Consider the following 20530-nt stretch of genomic DNA (forward strand, 5'->3'; position numbering starts at 1 on the left):
CCCTGTGGGGAAAAGGCCCTCCGTCAATGTCGTGGAGGCCCGTGCTTGATTGATCCGTTCTGTCCGCATACAGCAGGGGCACACACATTCTCCACATCCTAACAGATGCCTGGCTGCCCAGTGCTGTAAATTTGCAATGGCCCTTTTTTTTGTGAGTAACCATGGCCTCCCTCTGTTCCATTACTACTGAATCGTAATGCACCGCAGAGTGCCTCACATCATACAACGCCCACCATCGGCGTTTTTATCTCGCTCTCTCTCTCTACAGTCGGTACTGTAAATCTCGCCAGAGAGGCGATAAAGAGCGGAGCACTCGCCAGTCATCTCCAGACCCTGCGCCTTAAACCTTGTGACTCCTGCAGCTACCGCATCTGCTTTGCGCTCACAGCGCCGTGATCTCTACCTCATCCCATACACCTTATCCTGTTTACCTGTGTGTGTGTGTGTGCGTGTGTGTGTGTGTGTGTGAGGTGTGTGTGTTTGTGTGTGTGTGTATGTGTGTGGTGTGTGTGTGTATGTGTGTGTCTGTGTGTGTGCGTGTGTGTGGTGTGTGTGTCTGTGTGTGTGTTGTGTGTTTGTGTATGTGTGTTTTTGGTGTGTGTGTGTGTGTGGTGTGTGTGTGTGTGTGTCAGCACACCTGATTGATTAATCACCCACTATGTGGATACTGTTTTTTAGAATTGATTTAGATTAAGTTTTATTTAGTATAATTTGTATTTTAGTATATTTAGTATATTCTTTATCTTCTACAGTCCTTATTGCTTAGTTGTGTTTTTTTTATATTATATACTTTTAATGACTTTTTCTGCTGTTAGTGAATGTGTGTGTGTGTATGTCTGTATGCTACTGTGACCTTGAATTTCCCCTGGGGATCAATAAATTATCTATCTATTGCCATGCCTTGCCGCTTCCACCAAGGCCTTAGGGGGATGCCCTTGCCCCTCACCGTCTCTGTCCAATAGTCTTAAGTGAGTCCGTTGCCTTCCGCTCCCCTGAGACGACGGGGGATTGAATCACAGCGGGAGGTCTGGGAACAGCTTGAGCGCTGTGCTCTAGGGGGATTCTCATGTTCCACGTCGCAGAGCTATATACTGTATGTTCCACTCGGTGTGATGTTCCCGTGTCCAGACGTGCAGAGCATTGAGAGTGTCCCACTGGAATAGGTTGACCCGACAGGACAGGGGGCGCATACGAGGATGATAGATGTCAGTTACGTTGTGAAGGGCTGCAATGTCACCAGGGTTTTGCTATCATCTTACCTGCTTTTAGTGCAAATGTGATGCTGTAGTTGCTTTGTGTAAGGGAACGGGAACAAAGAAGGCCACAAAGTCAGAGAAGAGCCACTAAGAGATTCATGAATGAAGCAGCAGGGAAGGAAGGAGCTTAAAATGTAACATGGCTGTCCAGTTCTATCGTAACTTATTGAGACAGCACAAATCATTGATGTTCAATGACCATTATTGAGTGGCAGTTAGGGCTTAGAGGAAATGAGTAATAATGGAGGTAACAATAAGGGTGTAAAAATTGCAATTTTTTTTTTTATTCTAGTCAAATATCCCAGCACAAAACCCCAGCAAGCCAGGCTGGTGGATCACTGTCGGCAGATCTCGTGGTCTGGTGTCGTTTGGCTAATTGATTTCCCGGCAGTCCACTGACAGGTACTGACAATCAGCTCATTGTTTTGCCAATTGTAGTTCAAACATTTTTTTGGCTACGTTTACCGTATTTTCCGGACTATAAGTCGCTCCTGAGTATAAGTCGCATCAGTCAAAAAATGCATCATGAACAAGAAAAAAACATATATAAGTCGCACCGGACTATAAGTCGTATTTATTTAGAAATGTATTTAACAAAATCCAAAACAGAGACTATGTAACTTATTGAGGCCAAAAAGATTAATGTTAATGAAGAGGAAGGAGTGAAGGCAGCCAAGAGGAGGGCAGGAAGGTAGTTGCAAAGTAAAAGATTCACTGAAAGAAAATGCCATGTGGTACACCAAAATGTATCTAAAATGTGGAGAATACAATGCAATCAAGCATTTTGGGCGATGTGGAGTCACAAGCTGGCAGCAGATTAAATGCTCACGAGAAAGAAAAAGATGCAGTTTTAGACGTGACTGAAGCAAGCCAGTCGATAGGCCTGGCCCGACAGTAATTGTAAAGCAATTTACAAAAGATTCACTGAACAAAAATGCTGATGTGATACATGAAAATTTAGCTAAAAATGTGGAGAATGCAATGCAATCAAGCATTTTGGACTATGTGGAGAGACAAGCCGGCAGCAGATTAAATGCTTGAGAGAGAAAAAGATGAGGTTTTAAAAGGACGTGCAGACCGAAGCTGCAGCAAGTAGGTGATATTTAGAAATTTATTTCACAAAATCCAAGACTAAGAACAGACAGACTATGTAACTGGACACATTGAGGCCAAAAATATTGAGAATTCTACAGGGAATGTTGAAGACAAGGAGTGAATAGTGGCAAGAGGCAAGCCGGAGGCTGCTGACAAGGCCCCGACGCTATTGTAAAGCGATTTACAAAAGATTCACTGAACAAAAATGCTGATGTGGTAAATTAAAATAGCTAAAAATGTGGAGAATGCAATGCAATCAAGCATTTTGGACGATATATTGGCACAAACTGGCAGCAGAACATGCTGAGAGAAAAAGAGCGAGAAAAAAAAAGATGCGCATTTAACCAGGGCCTAAATTTCAGCGCGGGATTGCGGGTATTGCGCATAAATTATTACTAATAAAAGTCCCGCAACTCTAGCCATCATAATGCGAGAAATTCCCACAGATTTTACAGCGTTGTCTGACATTAATCTAATAATGGAGCGGCCTGAATGCGGGACTATTGACTGGACGGACCAACTCTAACTTCAATTGAACCCCATGCAGAGACACACACGTGCGCGCAGGACCACTTTGGGGCTGCCTCTCTCTCTCGTTGCTCTCTCTCTCAGCAGGATTTGTCACCGCTGAAGTCAAATTATAGGTGCGCCTTCTGCATCAAACGCGATCAACAAACATTTAGCGATCAGGAACCGTCAGGAATTTTGCAAACACAGAAGATATGACAGCCTATAACGCGAGAGAACATGGATGTGTTCTCCGTTTGAGGAACGTAATAATCGATTGCGGACGATTACGGAACAGTCAGCTACAGAGCGCATAGGCCTACTTTCACTTTCTGTGCATATTTATTACGTGAAAGATAATTAGTAGCAAAACAGCGATCAGCTATAGGCTTTTATTTCTTGCGTTTTATTGTGAGACATGTCTCACAATAAAACTATGCATAAGGCCTACTTTTTGATTGGAGCGGCATACCGGTAGGCTATCAAAAGCAGAAGATGTTCAATTTGAGATTTGATTTACGTTTGGACTGTTTGATTATATTGCTAAATATCGGGACTCATGACCACTGAAATCTGTGGGGTATTTAATGGTTCACTATTAAGTTTCATGTATGAAAGAGTGTTGGGATTTCCATCCGCTTATTGCGAGATAAGGCATCCGCTTTCATTCATTCATGGAATGTGTGCTGTGCTGCAAGGGAAATCGTATTCCGTATAGCCAAAGAGGTCTAAGAAAAGCTATTTTTTAAATTATGCATGATTTACTTTTTTATAAATTGTATAAAGTAGGCTGATGCCTGGTAGCAACAATTGTGTTTAAATGTAGGTTATTGCTTCAGCCTCTAGCTCAGAAAGGGGCTGCGTGGGACTGGTAGCTTGAGAGCATCGTGTTGGAGACTCATGGTGTGGGACGATGACTTTTCATTGGCAACAATATTAAACCAACCAACAATATAAATTATTAAGAAGAGCTCTTTTATGAGTTAAATTGAAACAAACTTATACTGGCTTTTATTTGTCCGAATCTGAGGCCCGGCTATAAATAGAATCCCGGCCATTTGAGGATTTAAGTATGCAGTGTGTTTCAGGCATAGCACAAGCACTAATCTCTGACTGAAAGTGCACAGGACTTGTGCATTTGAGAGCGCTCTCTCTAGGCTGTAGACAATAATGTTTCATGTAGGGTTCATGTCAGTTAATATAAATTAACATTTAAAAACATGTTCAATTATATATTTTTTTTTCATATATAAGTCGCACCTGACTTATAAGTTGCAGGACCAGCCAAACTATGAAAAAAAGTGTGACTTATAGTCCGGAAAATACGGTATACGTGGCCGGCCGACATTTCACCCTCTCCGTTTTCAAAAATAACATTGTGCACACCTGTCAGTTTTCACCTGTCAGAAAAGTTTTTGTTTGCACTAACCCATGTATATATGCCGTCAAGAGCATGCCAAACCAAGTCACAAGAGTCAAGTCAAGAGTCACAAGTTTTAAATACCTTGGTGTCCACATTATGAAGATTTAACATGGACTGTTAACACTCAATATGTTCTGAAGAAGTCCAGACAACGACTCTACTTCCTTCGTCAGCTAAGGAAATTCAAAGTTTCGACATCCATCATGAAGGCCTTCTACACTCCAGCGGTTGAGAGTGTTCTAACTGGTAGCATCATATGGGAACTCCACAGTTAGAGATTGTAGTAGGCTACTCTGTAGAGAGTAGTGCGCTCAGCTGAACGTACTGTAACGATTTGATAGCGATACACACAGTTGTCCAATCAAAAGGTTTACTAGCTGAGGAAACGAGAGCAGGGACACCCAGAACACAATACACACTGGGCAAGTCAAGTACACACACACGCTACACATACAGGGGTGGACGCAGCCCCCCACACAAAGAGGATCACACACGAGGGAGAACTAAAAGGGAAACATGTTACAACAAAGACGCTAACATTACACTCAAAACTAAGGAAAAATACAGACATAAACCCCAAATGTTCGCTCCCGCACCCCAGCATGCTAGGTGTGTGAATCTCTCATGTAAAAGACGATACTTCGCATCTAGATACATGGGCACGATTCGATACAAAAAAAGATACATGTTTATAAAAAACGATTCAGTACGATTTGATGCTATGCAATTCGATGCAATTCGATGCAGTTCAAGAATGGAAAGCATTCTGAAAGATTTTTTATAATTTGCTCAAGGTGCACATTCATTTATTATCAATTATCATGGTTGTCAATTAGGCAACAAAATGTGTGAATGATTATATAAACTGAGGTTTGTTTCATATACTGTATTGAAATGAAAAAAGAATAGTCTACATTTCAGTCAAACACAGCAGCCAAATACAACATAAAAATACATTTTTATAGACTTTACAGATTTTATAGTTATATCTGATTGTTTTCATGGAGCTGTAGCCTTGTTGAGGTAAGACAATACCGAAATAAAATAAAACAGTGCTTAAGACACTCTTGGCCTTTTCTCATATAGGCCTAGCCTACCCTACAAGAATAAAATAGGAGGACCTCATTGTGTTTCTACGTTTTCCTATTATTATTGGGGGCCAAGCAGCGAAGCTGCAAGGACCTCATTGTGTTTCTACGTTTTCCTATTATTATTATTATATGCAATGGGAGTCTATTGGCACACTGATTGGGGACGGTCCCATGATTCATGTCACCAAGTTTCATGTCGGCAACTCGAACCCTCTAGCGCCACCATCAGGCCAAAGTTGGACGTGCGTTCATGCATGTAACTTTTGACCTGTTGGTCCGATTTTCAAAAGTCAGGTATTGTTGGAATCCTTGGACCAAGCCGAGTTCAACGCACATTTCATCAAAAACACTTAAAATGTCAGGGGTCACATACTTTCTCTGATTCCCACCAAATTTGACACAGATCATCTTCAGACCAAGCCTCACAAAAGTTATCACTTTTTGTCTTCTACACTTTTTGTATTACCGTTCGCCTGTAAAAGCCAATCAAAATTTGCGGCAAAGCCGCCAAACAGGAAGTGAGCTCATATCTCAGCAACCCTTGCATGTATCAAAACCAAACTTGGTACATTGACTCATGACCTCATCAGGAGGACCCTCAAGAAATTTGGTGACCTTTGACCTCTAGGGTCACTGCAATTAGCAAAAATGCATTTTCCCTTGTAACTTTTGACGTGCTAGATGTGAAACTTGCTTTGACAGCTTATGGCCATACGTCTGATTGCAGCATTGAGCTAACAGCATTTCGTTGCCATGGTTACTCCGGCCTATCTGCTTGGCCCCCTCATTGCTACTTGCAGCTATATTTTATTTTCTTATTTCATCACACGTCAAAACACACACACATCTGACTTTCTCCAACTTTTGCACATCTCCATAGAACTTTTTATTTATTATTTTTTATTTCTCCTCCATCTATATCTACCCATGTCCTTGATTGCCTAGCCTTTCTTATGCAGCCCTTGCCACTTAATCTACTAAACCCCTCTTTCCCCCCCCCCCCCCCCATAAATGCACAAATAGGCTGACACCAGACATAATTTCACTGCATTTCTTACTTCCAGTAACTATATGCATGTGACAATAAACTTCCTTGTATCCTTGTAACCTGTTGGTGGCAGTGTAATGAGAAGATCAAGCCAGCGTTAGCCAATCAGAATCCCGAAAATAGCAACAGCAACACTTCCTCTTTCTCTTTTAAACTGTATTTGCAAATGCAAACAGATGAGTCACCAACATAAATGTGACTTCTACTCTGAATGCATCCATGATCACCATAGCCAAATGAAAATGTAAACATAGGTTGCACTTTCGGTGCAGGTGCAAATTCTGGTGCATACTGTGACGTTGGCTGCCTAAACCTCCGTTTGTGCCAGTTTACATGCAAACATGCAACTGAAGTTTTCCAAAATCTCTACTATGCAAATGTGCAAGTTTTCCAAAATCTCCATGTACGTGTAAACGGGGCCTTATTCAGTTACACCTTTTCCTTAATTGTAATAACGTGACATTTCATAATACTCACAACAAGTTGAATGAAAGCTGCGGGTGGTCCGATATTAGCTGACTTTGCTTTTTGGGACTGTACATAAACAATTAATAACAAAATAAAGTTCAACTTAAATTCAACAAACAAACCCCAAACAAAGCAATACACAGTGAGTCACGTAATGACCTAAATTAAATTAAGCACCACACAACCAGACATTCACATCAATGCCAGACAGATACTCACATGGCCCACACCAAAGAAAACACGAGGATTTAATTACAACAAATGTTCAGTTAATAGCCAATCAGGCTTCAACAATCAAGCTCTGCTCATTAAGGGTGATGGAACAGCCAAGGTACCCTCCACATAAGCAACAAAACAGGGAACACGCCCCAATGCACAACCTGCACATGAAACTGAAAAATAAATCATACAAGAATGCAAGCGTAGGCCTAACAACAAATGTGATATGAAAATAACTAAAGTCAACATAACCTGTGTGCACCCAAGTAATGTTAGACTAAAACAGAAACAGGAAGAAACTAAAGGAAATACCGAATATAAACACAAATGAATTAAATCAATAGTGTGGTGTGGATGATAATAAAAATAATCATAATAATAATAATATAATAATAAGCTTTATTTGTATAGCACCTTTCATGCACAGAATGCAGCTCAAAGGGCTTTACATTTGAAACATTTAACACAATAATAGATCACATTCTCACAATCTCAGAAGATGACAAAAATAAACAAAAAATAAAAGGAGAACGAGGAAAGTGCAGCTCTGTGTACTTAGCTGTGTTTAAAGACTAACCCAACCCTGACCTAGTCACATCTCCTTGGCAGTGGACACAGTATATGCAGTGGAGAAAGTCTCTTGGGGCTTTGTGTAAACTGAAACTAGCACAGCTAAGCAGCTCACCCATACAAATCAGTGTGTATATATGAGTAGATGTCCAAGGCTGTTGGTTGTTTTTTCTGTTAAGCTAGAGCTTTTTTCTCAGAATGTTTTTCCTCTTTATACACCTTGATAAAGTGTTCACTATACATTTGAAGGTCATTGCACGATATGGAGAATCCTTTTTGTGATTGAAATATGCATCTCTATCTCAATTGTGGTTACCGTGGTTTCTTTTGACATATTTGGCTGACACTTTTATCCAAAGCAATTTACAGATATGAATTGATTACAGTCCCCCTGGAATTGGCTACATGCCACACACTTCCTGGAAAGCTTTTCGCCCAGCACAAACATTTCTGATTGACCACCACCTGCATTGTTTTAGCGTGTGCCTGTTTACACAGATCCATTTGGGTGTTACAGCAAGTGAATTAGCATGTTAAAATGCTGAAGGGGTTTATGTGTGTGTTGAAGTTGAATAAAGAGTTGGACTTTTGGGCATAAATAAGATGTTTAGTGTCAGAGTGAACAAGAAAGGAGCAGAATATATTATATGGAAAATGCAGTTGCTGACGCTCCACCGGAACTAAATGTGCTGGTTGAGACAGCCTTCCGTGGCAGGACATATATGCCAAAGACTGCACAGCTGGACATGCCACCACTGCTCACCTGTCTGTACTCAAGCACCAGACTTCAATTGGATTTGCCCACACTGCTGGAGGAAGGTGCTAAAATATTTGAGGAGCTACATCTCACACCGGAGCAGGTAAGGTAATATTATTACAAAATAAAGTCCTGTGTTAGCATAAGAGAGGAATTGTGGCATCCTTGCAGTTGTAACATTATGAAATCAGAAATTAAGGAATTATTATTCTTTATTTAATAGTCCAATTTTTTAAGTGTATGTTAGTTGAGGAGAAGACAAGGGAACAGAGGAAGTCAAGATGGTGGTTTGATCACAGAGCAGGATGAGTTACAGCATCAGCTTTTTATGAGGCAGCCAGCACAAAGAACTCTCCTTCTCTGATTAAGAGAATTTGCTATCCACGGTCTTCTCACTTTTCCACAGAAGCAACCAGGTATAGTTTTAGGAGCAGGACATGTTACATTTTCTATCTATTCAGTCATGAATACAAGAATACAAATATTTTATTGTCACATGCATATGGTTACTGAATGTAAAAGATGCTGTGGAATTGTGTTGGTTTCTCAGCCCATTTGTGCATAAATGGGGGCTAGGAAAGGGCCTTACTTCTTTACATTTACCTCAGAAACAATATGTATGTGACACCATCATTATTAGTAAAGGAAAGATAGGAAAATCCAAACCATATATTTTATGAAAGCATACATTCTCATGATGTGATCTAATAATATGACATGAGGCAAGCTCCATAATAAATATAAATAGGGTGTATCAATACTCAATGTAATGTGCATAGGTAACAAAATGAGGGGCAGGATTGGGCATGTTTTCAAATATTTCATTAAAGTGTGTTACTACACACCTTTACAAACACATTAGCAATGGAATTCCTTGGTAAGGGCTTACTGGGTATGGGTGAAATATCTTCCTTAAAGTGTAAGTCTGGTGTAAATTGACCCATAGGCCCGTTGTTCACCACATGCAGCCCATAGGGAAAAGAATGAGGCAATTTGGGGCAACGTAGGCCAATGTTACACATTGGTGAGCTTATAAAACAGGTCTATGGGTCAATTTACACCAAACTTACAATTTAAAAATAAACTTCAAAATATTATAGCTCTGACTATTCTGACTTTTGTTTCCATCAGATGGGGTCTGCAAAACGAAGACACTGCGAGGGAGTCATACTGGAAGGCCTTGCAAGATCTCCATATAGACTTCCACATAACAGCATCAGGACTCATGATCAACCCTGACCTACCGTGGATTGGAGAATCGCCAGATGGTGTGGTGACATGTAAGTGCCATGGGATGGGCGTGCTTGAAATAAAATGCCCGTTCACTGCTAATGGCCGCACTCTTAAGGAATGTGCCGGAGACCCACGCTTCTGCCTTACAGAGATTGCAGAAGGTACAATGACCCTCAGGCGAGATCACAGTTACATGTTTCAAGTTCAGGCCCAAATGCGTGTAGCCGAGGTCATGTACGCTGATTTCGTGGTGTGGACACTACAAGAACTGTTCACACAGCGAATCTTGTTTGATGAAAGTTCAGGTATACTTGAGTGTGGAGGAATTCATCAGAACAGGCATACTGCCTGGTAAATGGTTCACAGTGCCACGCCTCTCCTCAACTGCTACTGCTGACCTGGCACCAGAGGGGTGCTATTGTGGAAAGCCAATCCAGCAGACATCCTCTCATGCATGGCTAAGACTTGCCAACGAAAACACTTCCATAGGTCGTGTTTGAAGCTTACCAGGGTGCCAAAGCGTTGGATGTGTGTGGAGTGTAAAAAACAAACAAAAAATAAATGAAATTTGTACATGTAATTTACAAATGTAAGTTAATTCATTGTTATTTATTTATTAAATAATTTTCATTGCCCATCATTTTCTGACTGTGATGTGTGTATTTGTGGTCATGTGACAAATGATCTATTACTTACATCCCTAAATGCAAATTAGAACACCAAGATTAATTGCGTAATTACTAACAGAACCAAGAAGACCAACCAAATGTAAGGGGTAGAATTTTTTTTTTTCTTTCTATTCTGTGGGAACAACAACTGGACAAACATTGCTAAGAGCACAGCATACAGTGACTATCTTGTCAAGAGAGGTAGACTGTCCTTGAGCTGCTTGGCAGAGGGTCAGGGGGATGGTGGACTGTAAGATGGTATATTTGTTCCTCACCAGGCCAATCACCCTCTCCACATGTATGCGCACTGAAGCAAGTCCCCTTGTGGATTCAAGCTCCAGTGGGTGCATCTGTTTTTTGCCTTTTGTAAAAGCAGGAAGTTTTAATTGGGCATGATACAGGCCAAAAGTGTCCTTCACATTGAAACCTCTATCAGCAAGGACAAGATCACCAGGAGACGCAGTAGCCGCAATTTTCAGTGATGTGTTTGTCACTTGTCCGTCCCCCCCAGCCCTTTGACACAAAGGAGATAACGCCCTGTGGTGTGATTGAAATGAGGTACTTTGCTGTGTTGTGGTGTTTGTACTGCGATTCTACTTCTCAAGTTAGTTGGCTTCTCTATGAATATCTCAAAACAATCTATAATCGAAGTACAATTTTTAAAACGTTCTCTGAAACACATTGGTAGGCTCATCTGAATTTGGTCGCTTTTTGGCCATAAGATAAGTGGGGACAGTCTAACATACATAACATCTAATGTATTATTAAAAATTCTTGCAACAGTTGACTTGGATACACCAAACAAATAAACAAAGAAGAATAGGGGTAAATTAAGTTTCAATCGCATAAGGGTCAAAACAAAACACTGAAAAGGAGACATCTTTGGTTCAGCATTCAAAAATCCCACCAAGAAGTTGAACACCACAAGTAATTTTGCATAGCTGGGGAGGCTAGTAAGTTCTTGCACCATACTGTCATTTCCCTTGAATACCTCCTGATGTAATGCTCACAACTCTGGTCTTCAACTGTTGAATCTCTGCTCGGAGTCGCGCACACTCATCAGTCAACAGAGAAAGGGTGGATCAGCAGGCTGCATTTGAGCATGGTTCAACGATGTCAGGGGCTTCAACACAGTAGTTGTGCTCCTCCACTGTGGTGACCAGTTCCTCTGCATCAGTCTCAAAGGTGGTAGAAGCAGCAAGTTCATGGTCATCACGCTCCCTTTGTTTAGCAGGTTCATGGTCATCGCGCTCCCTTTTTTTAGCAGGTTCATGGTCATCGCGCTCCCTTTTTTTACGCTTCATGAGCTGCGTCTTCTCAAACCTGCTGCTGACATAGATCTGCCTCTGCCTCTTGCTCTCAGAGGTGTGGGCAAACAGGCTGGGCACATAGTCAGGGCTGAAGGGGTTGTTATCTTTCCTTCCTAAGATTCAAAACAAAAACAAAACGTGTGAGGTTGAGGTACTATCAAACCTGACCAAATTCCACTGATATAGTTAACATTACATACTGAACATTACATACTGACAAGATGACATACCAAACTGGATACACCATTAAGTTAGCCTTATAGGTAAGCATTTAATAAAAATCTGTGCTTAACAGGTGGTTAAAAATAAGCCAAGGTGGGCGCAATGCATAACAAGCATACATGATGGACAGAGACAACATATGAGACTATGTTTATTCCCACGGTAAAATCTGGTCAATGATTATCACCGATTTACGTGGGTGTTATCCGCATAACAACATATAGCTCCCGTAAGCGCTTGTTCCAGAGCTGAGGTAAACAGCTAGCAGCTAGCTAGCTAACGTTCACTACTAGCCTTCCAACTTGCTGGGAAAACATACGAAACCACGCAATCAATTTACAACAAACAAACGGATATATATTTCTGCCAAACACCATATAAATGTCGCTACAAATAAAAGGGAAAAACTTCCCGGAAACGAAGTGTTCACTACACAACACAGAGTGTGATGTAGGTGTCCATTTGTCCCGCTTTATAGCCGCCAGCCAGCTGTTCCATCTTTCGGGGTCTTTTGGTATTGAATAAAAATAAATCTCAGGGTTGTTCTTTCTGTTGTTGCTACAGCCAACTGCACAGCATATTGAGGGCATACTGACGAATCTATCCCTCTTCTGAATCACGGTTTTGACGAGAGAAACACTGAAGGCAGTAGTATCAAAGTTCCTCTAGGTGTCAATCACAGACAGTGGTGTCAGTCAGAAATTGGTCAGAAAAATGGCGGCGCATATCTACAGTGACGTCATGAGAGACAAACGAATAGTCCATTGCTCCCTGGAGCAACTCATGGTTAAGTGCCTTGCCCAATGACACAACAATGGCATCTGGGAATCAAACCCACAACTTTTACTCGCTACTGCATGCTAGCCCGGCTCCTTAGCCACTGCATTACCATCACCCTGTGGTAACATACTGGGCTCATCTGTCTATCTCTCCCAAGTGGTCTGCGAAAAGGCCTAGATCTTTTGGGTATGGTATGCTGACACACTTGGCATGACAATGTGTCAAACTGTTAAAACAATCTTGCACCAAGATTTTTCGGTGTTTCACAATCAATGAAGTTAGCCTCGGATTGGCTGACTGTCTGAGGCCCCACCCTTCACCACTCACTCCCCCTAGAGCTGTTCCTGGACCAGTTGTAGTTAGTAGCGCTGTCCTGCATGTTCAGAATGGCTTTTGCATTACACAATGAAGTATTGAAGAAGACAGGTCCTGGAATGGGATTTTTTTCTCCCCCAAACACTTTCCCATGTTCTAGTTCTACTCAACAATGGTAGGGCATCAGTGTGATGTCAGCTCAATGCAGCCCCACTCAAACTGACGGCCTGCTAAAAGCATGATCTATGAAACTGTAATGGAGCATTGAAGCCCCAAGCCTGACGTTATAGATCAGCTTTGAGAGTGATGCCACTTTGACCTGACTGAGAGACCGGGCTGTCAATAGGAGGGTGATTTCATTCCTGCTGTTCTCTCTCTCTCTCCATCTCTCTCTCTTTCTTTCTTTTTCCCCTCGTTCCCATTCAGTTACACCCCTCTCTCCTTTCCTAGGCTCAGTGCCTGCATATCTTTAGAAGAAGCAAGACCCAAAGTGTGATCACTCAAGATGGGCTCAGGGTGGATGTGATTAATATGCAGGGCAGGAGTTTTCATCTCTGTCTTATCAGGGAAAAGAGATTAATCTAGATGCAGGGGGGGGGGGGGGGGGAAGACTTCTGTAGCCTAAACATGTCAAGGTCTTCTCTGACTCCAAGACTTCTTAGAGCTTTTAAAATAAATTGTTTAATAAAAGTCTCCCCCGACAAGATCTTTAATCTTAAAATGTGCCGACTTGACTTGAACACGGGACTGCAGAAAGGTTTCTTGTTCCCACACATGAATAATTCCTGCCGGTTAAGCAACCCACCTTGTTTATGAGTTCAATTAAGACAATCTCTGCTGATTCTTTGCTTTAACACCAGTTCAACTTCAGCTGTGGGGAGTCAAAGTCATTAGTATCACTTTTTTCCTCGTCTTCCAGAGAGTTTGAACAACACAATTGAATCGTTCTATCATGTTGATTTGTTTGCCTGTTATTTTTCTCCCAACTGCCACGTCATTTTGTTTGATTGGATATTAATATAAATTTCTGTAGTAATATCTCTGTAATGTTACTTAGGCTTAAAGGGATTACATGTGTGCAATTTGAGTTGTCTTGAACGCACCTGTACGTCTATTTTGGCATGCTCATTTGAGTGGATGTCAGAACATAGAGCATAGAGGTTTTTGATTGTATGTCAAAACGTGTCTTTCTTCACATACAAATTTACAGATCTTCTCTTGCCCACCTTAATTGCATTAAGATCTGATATCTTCTGCCCTTTCACCAGTCCCTGCCGGCTGTCTTTAAGAGATGGGGGATTGATTGCCGGCGAAGGCTTGCAGACTGAAACGTGTCTTCGGTCTGACAAACTGAAGTGTTTCTAATGTATTCTGCCAAGCCTTGGGGCTATTAATAGACCTCATTGACTTGTGCATGTCGACCTGCTCCGAAAATCCTGATCTGAACAATGACACACACACACACACACACACACAAGACTAAACAGAGCATCTTAATGAGCTTTTATCCGCGATAAAAAGTTGCATCGCTCGCATCCAAAGCGACTTTGTACCCATGCTGCGTTTGTCTGTATTAAAATTACCTCCGTTGTTTAATTAGAGACTCTATTGAAATTAATGGCCACATTTTGGTGCCCAGATAATTTAATGGGTATTAATGACACACAACGCTCGTTCTCACCTCTGATGCGTAGTCACCTTTGTTTCGAAGCAGTGGGTAATTAGGATCTGGTCAGCTCTGGTTTTGGCCATGTAATTAGAGGCTTTTATCTTGCTTTTCACTGTCGTGATTACACAAAATCATTTGCTGTGGATAACACCATTCATTTCAATTCTGCGTCTGACTGGGAATTGGTTGCGGAATTGTCAGGACACGAGCATGAGAGGGTAAAGGCACCTTGGTTCTCTCCCTCTGCTGGAAGAGACCCTCTCTCCATCGTCGGAGACATCAGGGCCCAGTTTCCCGAAAGCATCTTAAGCCTAAGAGCCTCGTAAAGTCCCTCTTACGAACGTCTTAAGATTTGCCGACTGTTTCCCGAAACCATCGTAGCTTAAGAAAGTTGTGAAAACACTCGTAGATCTATGAGTGCTCCAGAGTTCTCGTTACCGGCTAGAGAGTATCTTAACTATGGAGGACCACAGGTGTCACTTAAATGGCAAATGAAGTTGGCAGGGCTCTCAAGTTTTGAGGACAGGCAAGAGTGACATTCCCCGTCGACAATTCCCCCCGTCCGGGGGTTAAAGGGGTGGCTGGTTAGACGGGTTGCGAGAATGGGGGTGTTTCATTAATAATACTACAACTTTTTGTTGCTGTTATTAATATGCCTTCAGATGTTCCAGTAACAGAGGTTGTTTCGTCCACCACTCACGGTCCTCGAACCCGCCACCTCAACACACCGGCATGGGAGTCGAGCACTCTAACCACTGAGCTAAAAGCCCAAGCTTCCAACTCAGCGGTTAGAGCCGTTCTTAAGGTTAGGGGTGTGAGGATTTACACGCGCAACTAGCATCACCAGCTAGCATACACCAGCCCCTGGTCGGTTAACAGTTGATCCAATATTAGTTGTGCAGAAATATAGCCCATCTTATACACACCAATTGAATTGAAATAGAAATTGTAAAGATTTGTATTTTTTGTAATTATTCATATTTAGTGTAGTTATATCAGAACCTGAAGTAGCCTACAATCCAAATGCAAGCATGAAACTTCAGAGTATTACCTTTCATTTGAGGCCAAGATTATGCTTATAATGGGTTTATATGCAGTAAGCATTTGATTGCCAGTATGCATTTTGGATAACTCAAAGTTCTATGGGGAGTTTTCATAGGGCATTTTACAAAATGCATGAGCATATCTTGGCAAATAATGGTCTAAAGTACTCATGTTGTCATTTTATATTGATCCTAATGCATCCTAATGCTAGGACTCAAATCATATCAAGTCAAGACCTAGAGGGCTGAAATGTGGTCAGTTCAAAGATGCTTGTTATCCAGTAGAAAAAGAAAATAATAATCTAGCCTTTGTAACTTTGTGACAGTAGGCTACATCACACAGTTATTCTAATTGTTTTCCAACAGTGTCTCAGCTTTCCAAAAGAGAGCAGGCATTTGATTATTGGCTACAGTATGTAGGAGCAATGCCCTCCTAAGTCAAAATGGGGCAAAAGTATAATTTATAATTGCTCAGATTTGCAAAAGAAAAGATTTGACACATGACACTGACAATTCAATAATGGGCCTTTTCACCACCTCTGAGCATCCACTAACCTGGACCTTTTAGGGGGCTTTCCTCTCAGGGTGAATGAGAGGATGCTTAATTGCTTTTTACCCGACATTTTTGAATACAGATGCAATGATTAATGCATCCATGGCCAGGATATAATTATATAATATGACATGATTTTAAAAGTGACTTATAACAATAGGCTATGCAATACACTTTAATTTGTGTAGTGCTAATAAAATGATTAAGCCTATTTGGAGTTAGAGATGTTTAGAATGTGACAATATGTCAGTCATCGTGTGAACGAAAGTAGGCTATGACTAGTCATAGGCTACTTGTTCTGAGCAAGTGTTGTCAATGAACAGGCTGTGAAACTGTTGGCTAAGTTACAGACAGTCATGAACAACTGATGCTAATTGTCTGGGAAACATTCTCTAGCAGCAGTCACGTTGTCATTGTTTGTGTCAAACAAGTTGTGGATTTGTTGTAACATTAAAAGATGACTTACACTGTGCTGAAACCATGAACAATGATGCTCGAAGCTTCAAGGTGAACGAAACTGGGAAGAAGTAGGTAACAGGTTCGCGTTCAATAATTCACGTTCAACAATTCCAGGATACGCATTTTTTCATTGGTTGTTGCGTTAAATCTTACCCAGATACAATAGTGCTATTTTCTGTTTGGCTATTGTGTAGCCCCTCTCGTTATTTTTGATTGGCTGATAAGTGACAGGCTCAACTCCAGGGGAGAGAGAAGCCCCTGGCTGCAGCTTGCAGATCGGGGCTGGGCTTAATGTGGAGTGGTGCGCAACGTTAAGCTCAGCCCACCTTCAGCACGTCTTCTCACACTGAACATGTCCGTAGGGCCTACCTGATTTACAAGTTATATTTCTCAACATAATCTCTCAGAAGAATGCTTAAATCTATAAAAGCGTTTTCTCCATTTCAAGAGAAAAAAACACGGAGGTTAGACTCTCGTTGGTAGGCCTAATGCGTAGGGGAGAACTGGTACAATTGTAATAGTGGTACAAATGTAACAATGTTTTATTCTCAAGTTATTCCACTGCTTGGTTGAATTTCCCATTGTCCTACGTAATTTAGAACGACCATTAACCGTATGTTCTTTGCACACCTATGAAGAAGATCCATTTTGTGGGCCGTATCACACTTGTAGGCTATATTAATTCGCCAAACTTGTGAAGTTTAAAATGAACTGTCACGTTGCATCTCAGTTGTCACGTTGCTGTCACGTTGCATCTCAGCTGTAAAATGGCAACATTGTAGGCCTAGCATATGACGGAGGTGGCTTTTAGCTAGATGGATGGCAGCAGGCTAAGTAAAATAGCGATGTTTACAAGCTAAAGTTCATCAGAATCTTGGGATACGCCCGCTTGACAACCGGAGAGACAGAACTAACGACTGGCCTTTGGCCATAGCAACCATCCATTTAGAACTAGTAACGGCAGTTTGTACTGCAAGTTAAGAAATTAGTTGATATGTGTTGGAAGAAAGTAGTTCTACAAACAAGACAAGTTTTAGCTATTAAAACGTTTAAATTGTAACAGGAAATGAACACAACGCAAGTGGCAACAGTGGAATAAGCGGGATAATGGACGACACGGTGGTCCGTTCACAGAAGTTAATGCACTTACGAGGTTTAAACGGCCCTCCGCCTAGCGTCGGGGCCGTTTTACTATGGCAATAGAAAAGTGGCATAAAGTACTCGAGCGATAAAACATGCATACGGGCGTATTATATTATTTCACACTCGTAAATATTCACTGCGAGCGCGCAAATACTCTCTGCGCGCACGCACTCAGAGGAAACTGCTCCCCGAGCGAGGAGGAATCTGACCAGCGCTCACTCGAAAATCACTCAGCTCTCTCGAAGTTGATTTCTGCTCGCGCAAAGTGAATTTCTGCTCTACTTGGGGGCGGTAACCAGGTTTGGTACTAGCTCTGCTGTGATTGGCCGTGAAGAGTAAAATTTGATTGACAGCCCTCCTCAGTCGAAGAAGACAACCAGAGATGAATCTTCGAGACAGACAACAACGGCATCTGGCAGTGGGCAGAGGTTTCTTCAGGTAAGAATTCCGTGGCTGAATTCGGGCATTTGTGATGACCGAAAAACTGTGGCTTGTGTAAAATTTCATCTGAGTATGTTTCTGAGAAATATGTTAGTGTAGCTTAACTTCAACATTCGTCTTCTTTGTATAGTCTAACGTTATTACTTAGTCTGTAATGTCTCCATGTCTGGCTGGCTGCTGGCAACAATTAGATGGTCATTAGGCTAACTGAACTATTGTAAGGTAAACATGCATATTCTGTTTGTTAAATTAGAGAAAGAAACATTTCTGAGAAATATGTTAGTGTAGCTTAACATCAACATTAGCTGTAGTCTAGAACGTTATTACTTAGTCTGTAATGTTAACTGTAGCTAACGCTAGCGAATAGCTAACGTTAACTTTAGTTAGCTCCTTGTCTGGCTGGATTAGCCTAATATTAGGTTATTAGGCTAACTGAACTATTGTAGGTTAACGTGCATATTCTGTTTGTTAAATTAGAAAAAACACATTAATTGATCGTAGGTTTGGTTTGTTCTATGCAAACAAGTACTATTATGTCAGATGCCTATTCTGGAAGGATAGACTATCAGCCTGTAAAATTCTGCTTCTCTTCTAGGACATTGAGGAGCCAGACATCGACTGGGATGTTGCCATGGACCACAATGGTGAGGCAGAAGGAGTGATGGTGGTTCCTCACATTGACTGTCCGGTGAGCGAAGAACAAAGGGAAGATGTTCAGGCCCTCCTTGACCAGAGTGACCCGGACATGACCGCTAGGGAACTGTACCTCCTATGCCGTGATGTTTGAGCCACTCTTAACTCCCACTGCTCTCAATTAGTTAAATCTTCCGGGGGAGTATGCCCCCGGGCCCCCCTATCTTAACTGGCGAGGGTTTTTTTGCATCTATGCCCAGGAGTTCATAATCCATCCGTGCCTATGTCCGTCAAAAGTTTGGTATATCCTAATTGACCGATCCCAAGCCCCACCTCCCATTGTCAGTCCCATAGTTACTGTTGCTAAGTCGGACAAGTTTGCAGGAAAGTGTGTGAGAACGCGTGTTCAACGTGGGGACGCAGCACCCCCATTTAGCCTAGTGTAACAGTGTATGCTGGATTTCTGGGCGTCAAGTAATATTGATATATTCAAAAAACAGAGGCCAGAAAGGCCTTCAGTATGCGGAAGGACACATTCATTCTGTTATCAACAAGGTGGAACACCACAAATCAAGGACAAACCAATCCGGTGTTACGGATCTTAATGGGATGCATGTTAACTGGATATAAACAATTAGCACGTTATCACGAGCAGGTAGTTTACCTTATTTGCTGCAGATGTGACTCTGATTCAATAAACAGGTCTGTACAAACATATGGTGTTGACGTGCCATAACAAAATCTAACCATATTTCAAGGATTAATTGAAGACGGGACGAAGTGCTGCAGATCCAAGTTCCCACGCAACTTGGGAGAGTGGCTAGCCTATAAGCAGCTCATGTTGGGGAGGTGGAGAGATAGCTTCGCTTTGGTAGGCCGATAGCCTACTTATTATTTTGAATGGCTGCTTTAGAAGGAAGAGTTCAAATAAACATGATACAAGTGTATTGAAAAGAAACCACTAGATCTATCCGAGTTTAAACCTACCACGCACGACATATCTGCATGGCAGGCAGACGCTATCAAGAGCAATTGCAGACATGATTTGTCTTTGCATAAGACTTCATCAGTGCCCGATTAGGCTAAATGTGGGCAATGTAGTAGGCCTTTGGCGATTTCGAGACTGCATAGCCTATACAGCAAAGCCTAGTTTTGAATTGGCACATGATTTGATCTTTAGAAGACTATCTCTCGTTCAGCCATCAATAATGCATCGCAGTAGGATATTGCGTTTGTTGAAAAAATGATCGTTAGCTTATTTCTTTGAACAGTCTTCTATCCCAAGTTAAACATGGCAAGGCAGCCTGTGCCTAAAAGCTGAAAGTATTCTTGTTGTGTGTAAGGCGATACGTGATTAAGTATGAGTATGAGTGTGCGAGTTCAGTTCCTGCAAGGTAGGTATAATTTTTTGCGGAAGTTTATGTTGTCGTTTTAACAGTGGAAACCAGGTTTAGTTATGTTTTTGTGTGTAGTTATGAACACAAATACAGGGAACATTTTCGTACACACTCAGATTTATTTACTGAAAAGTAGCAGCCTATCCAAAGTTATGCAAAGTTAGGCCTGTGTGTGGTAGCGTTTCACACGGTCAGGATATCGGATGTCACTTCTACAAGTACCCAGGCAT

The 20530-nt window shown here is 41.6% G+C and overlaps 1 long non-coding RNA gene across 1 annotated transcript; it reads left to right on the forward strand.

Moving 5' to 3' along the window:
• Positions 1–11112: 11112 nt before the first annotated feature.
• LOC121697364 lies at positions 11113–11824 on the forward strand. Its single transcript, XR_006026431.1, has 2 exons — positions 11113–11536; positions 11570–11824. It is a non-coding gene; the product is annotated as an uncharacterized LOC121697364 (long non-coding RNA).
• Positions 11825–20530: the final 8706 nt, after the last annotated feature.

The sequence above is a fragment of the Alosa sapidissima genome, chromosome 22 (genome assembly GCF_018492685.1).
Source record: "Alosa sapidissima isolate fAloSap1 chromosome 22, fAloSap1.pri, whole genome shotgun sequence".
Lineage (NCBI taxonomy): Eukaryota > Metazoa > Chordata > Actinopteri > Clupeiformes > Clupeidae > Alosa > Alosa sapidissima.